Source organism: Marmota marmota, unplaced genomic scaffold, assembly GCF_001458135.2.
Source record: "Marmota marmota marmota unplaced genomic scaffold, marMar, whole genome shotgun sequence".
NCBI classification, from domain to species: Eukaryota; Metazoa; Chordata; class Mammalia; order Rodentia; family Sciuridae; genus Marmota; species Marmota marmota.
This window is the reverse complement of record NW_026000103.1, coordinates 6,998,545-7,003,600: the sequence shown is the minus strand read 5'-3', so window position 1 is coordinate 7,003,600 and position 5,056 is coordinate 6,998,545.

Here is a 5,056-nt window from a genome sequence, read left to right as displayed (position 1 = left end):
CTAGCCTCAGCACAGCCTCTCAGATACACCAGCACCTGTCAGTCAGTGCCTCGCCTTAGAGGCCTGAACTACTATGTTTCAATATTTGCAACCATTTCCTCTCTATTCACCAGCCAATGGTAGCTGCTTCCTCCTATTTCTACCTCCCTTTTACCTCTGTGCTTATTCAGTTACTTAGTTCATAGTTCTATTGAGTTAGAAACTGTTTATATTGAATTCTCTGAAACATAATTGGTGTGATTCCTTTCTCCTGAATGGGCCACAATGAGGAATCATTATTGCTGCTGTATTGCACATAGACTAACATGAGGCTAGAATAGGAATAAGGAGAGACATTAGAAAACTAATGTATAATGCAAGCAAGAAATTCTCAGAACAGGGAAGAAGCAATGGAGGAGATGAGAGGTACCTAAATTCTGGATATATTATAAAGAAAAAAAGCTGATTGATTTCCTGAAATTTGGATTTGAGGGGTGATAAAGAAAAAATAAAGGATGTATCAAAGGGCATTTTTAGTCTGGGGAAGTAGAAGGATGAATTTGCTACCAACCAAGAAGGGGAAAGCTGTAGGTAAAATAGAAACAGGGGAAATAATAAGTTCAATATTGGATATATTACTCAGACATAAACAGAGATGTCAAGTAGGTGGTTGGATATAACCACAGAGCTAATTTTCATTCTTTTTACATGGCCCTGAGCCATGATCACACCTTTTGCTACACTATAAATATAACTTGAATGATTTATGCTCTTGTAGTTAAATTATCCTCAAGAATTTTAATCATTTGGTTCAAAGTGCAGATGTTAGAATGAGCTAGAACTAAGTTTGAATCTTGGCTCCTTGGTTGACCTGCTACATTTAATAAAATAAGTAACCTCACTAAGCCTAAATTTCAGCAACTCCTGAAATGAGGATAATAATAGCAGTTTTATGTAGTAATTGAAAAGTGGAAGTTAAAGCATATACTACATATATATAATGAGCTTATAATAATCTTTGAGAGTAAAATGTTCTCCTTAGTTTACTCATTTATGAAGTGAGGATGATAACATCTATTGTGTAGATTTCTGTATTAATCTATTTTCTGTTGCTATAACAAAATACCTGATGCTGAGTATTTTATAAAAGAATGAAGTTTGTTTATTTAATTTACAGTTTTAGAGGATGAAAGTCCAAATCAAGTGACCTGTTGTAGTTAGCTTTTCCCACTGTAACCAAAAGACCTGACAGAAATAATTTTAGAGGAGGAGCTCATGGTTTCAGAGCTCTCAGTCCATAGATGGCTGATTCCATTGCTCTGGGCATAAGACACAACATCATGGTGGAAGGGTGTGGAGGAAAAAGGCATCTCAGAACATGGCAATCAGGAAGCAGAGAGAACTCCACTCACCAAGGACAAAATATATACCCCCAAAGGCACAGCCCCAGTGACCTACCTCCTCCAGCCACACCCTGCCTGACTACAGTTAGCACCCAGTTCATCCATTCAAAGTGGATTAATTCACGGATTGGGTTAAGGCTCTCACAACCCAATAATTTCACCTCTAACCTTTTCTTGCATTGTCTCACACATGAGTTTTTTGGGGAACAGCTCATATCTAAACATCAACATGGCTCCATGTGTTTAAGAGCTGGTGAGGGAACCTTTGGCTGGGACACAACATAATGGAAAATGTAAAGGGAACAGGTTATGTACAGAGAATGGCCAAACTTGTGGAATGGCCTTGCTATATATAACAACCCACTCTCATGTGAACTAATTAGGGTCCTTCCAGAATTACACTAATCCTTTCCGAGGGCAGCACCCCTATTAACCACCTTGCACTAGGACCTACCTCTTAAATGTTCTCCTATGTGTCAACATCACCACCCCAGGGGCCACACTTCCAGCACAGGAATCTTTGGGGGACACACTCAATCTAACCCAACACCTTAGCAGATTCTTATTTTTGAGAATCATATTAGAATAAGACATGAAAACCACCTAACACAGGACCTTCTAAATAGCAGGTGCTCAATAAATCTTAGTTTCCCACTAAATTCTATTTCATGGCATTCTTATAACATTTTTCTCATTTATGAATTTCACAGCTTTTTTTTTTACTTCATTCCATGGAAGCATCAATATGCTCTCTTCTAGAGGATATTCACAGAGGTCAACACTGTAAAATAAAATCTGGCCCCAAAGAGGTAGCAGCTGGCTGCCCATGATGATCTAACAGTGGATATAGATATCTTTGCCCTCAGTGACCCTTTTCACCCTCTTACTCAGTATGCCCTGCTCCTGGTTGACTGTATCAGCTCTTTTGGGATCAATAAAAGTGTCTCAAATCAACAGCATATTTTCGAGGGTTTACTATGCCTTCCAATATTAGGTCAGAGGAACACATTTGTTGTGACTAAATCCAACTAAGTATCTACTCTTTACCAAGCTCTAGATACTTACAAACTAGGGATGATGGTTGGCTCTTTGCTACCAAGGAACACTGTATTAGGTATCAGGAAAGAGGTAAATTGCTTCCAGGTGGAGATGTTTCTGAGGGAGAATAGCATTTGGATAAAGGATATAGACTGTCCCCAAATCTTAGTTCCTACTTCTGACAAGCTGTGACTGTGAAGAAGTTTCTTAACCTTTCTGAACCTGCTTTTTTTTTCATGTCTAAAATGGAGACACAAACAGAGTTGTGTGAGAAGAAAGGAGTTGACACCTCTGAGACCCTCAAACCAGAGACAAATCCATTACAGACATTTACTTGGTGTTAGCTCTTAATATTAGAAAATTTTTAATTTAGATGAGAGAAAAATATAATAAAAGGAATTCAACAGTTAGTGCTAAAGCTGTGTGTTACTGCTAAAATGTGAATGGCTAAGAAAATTATAGTATGGATCACCGAAGTCAAGAATGACATTAGGAGAGGAAAGAATGAATTGGAGTCTTTGGTAATGGAGATGAAATTGGTGATACTGCTGCCATTATTTTATGTCGTTTATGGAAAGAAGACAAGGAAGGTGAGAGATTGTGGCAGGATATGAAAAAGAAATATTGAAAAAGAGACCCAAATATTGTTTACACTTTTTTGGAGTGCCACGTTTTTACCTTGTAATCCAAAAAAACTGATTTTAGTCTATTTTTGGGTGGATGATGTTATTTTCTATTATATTGCTTTAATTAAAATCTTTTATTCATTATCCCAAGATAATTAAAAAAAACATTTTTTACAAATAAAGTAGACAAAATTTTCTTTTTTAAATTGCTACTTATATCACTGTCATTATTATATAATAAATCTTTTGAAATCATTTCAGTTTGGATAAATTTATGTTTTCTTTAAACTATTAGTCTTCCAAACCACGACTATGGTACCAACTGGCGTTTGATTTTAGAGGCTGTCAAAAAATGTAAAAGAAAGAATCAGATATTTAATATTCAATATTCCCAAGAGCTTACTATAATTATTTCTCTTTTTAAAAAGAGATGGCTAGGAATTTGGTTGAGACATTTTTCAGTGTAAATGATCAATGAGGTAAACAAAAATCCCTCATTGCAGGGGACTACTGCTTATCACTCATACTTTGAGAAATGAGCAGAAGCATTCCAGTTCTGTGGATTTACTTCTCCAGTAATTCACTGTGCTTTTAAAATGGGCAGCTTGGCAACATAGAAATTTAGACTTACATTTCCATCTATAAATCACCAGTTGTCCCTTATGGTGACAGTTTCTGTACAAAACAGGAGAGTTTCAAAGTGTTCCAGCAACAAAATATAAGAAATTGCAGAACACATAAATTTTAAGTGTTTTTTCCTACGTCAGCAACATCATTTCAGCAAAATACAAGCAAGTTATTCAGGTGCCAAGATGGAAAACAAAAAATAAGGTAAATAGTGAAAAAGAATTTAAAATAAGGGGCATTTTGGATAACAAAATTAGTTATTGAGAAATATCTTTTTGCTTAATAAGCAGTATAATTTGTGAAGACAAATTAAGTTGGAAATATACAGAAACAAGTGCCAAGTCCAAACCTGAGGATAAAAAAAAAAGTTCTCTTTTGAATAAATGTGATAGCTTTCATTGGTTGAGCAGTTGCAATGATATGGACCAGTACTTTGTGAATCTTTAGAGACTAAAAACAAGATGAATGAGACTTAGTTCCTGCTCTCAAGGAATTTAACAGCTTGCTAGCAGCTTTGACATCAGAAGCATTAAAAATAACCTTTAAAAAGTGACAGATTCAAATGAAGGTGTAGGCTTGCAATAGGAAACCATTGTATGCATTATATACAACAGTTTATACAAGAGGACCACCAGTCTAAGCATCTCCAGGATCTAAGAAGAAATATCTCTGCCAGCATTTTCTTCCCAAATTTAATAGCAATATCTGTTAAGCACTTTGTGACCCTTAAAAGGAGCAAGTCAACTTTTCCATGAATAGCCTATTCATATACTGGGATCTGGACCTTTATATTGGCGTTTACCATTTCCAATTATTTTTTACAAGTGATATGAAAAGAGTAGGGGGCGGTGAGAAAGAAAGAGCATTTAAAATCAACTTTCTTAAAAATTACATAGTTTCACTTTTCTCTTTCATTTAGTTTAAGTGCCCCAGCTAGAGCCTTTATATTGCACTTATTTGTAATGATCAGTTAAATTGATGAATAGCAGAAATAGTAAATTTAATAGATTGTGCTTAATATTTTGCTCTTGAGCTAATGTTCTTCTAAATTAGTTGGTTTAAATGATTATGTCTTCCTTTACAACCACCTCAAATTCCAAAGCTCCCTGCACCTCAATTAAGAGTATGTAAAGGAAATGTGGCTGAGGAAGAGCTGAGTACTCGCAAGTCCTCTCTTAATGCACGGCTATTGCTTTATTGATTGGAATCGATTTTTTCCCCCTTTTCATTTTCATAGGTGACAGCAATTGTGAAAACTGCAAAATATCTTTTATTCTACACAAAGAACTTTTGTTATTCATTTTTATCCATTCTTATCAGAAATCCCTAATCTTGCTACACAATGTTTTGAGAGCTAGTAATAATCCCTTACCAGTATTCTTA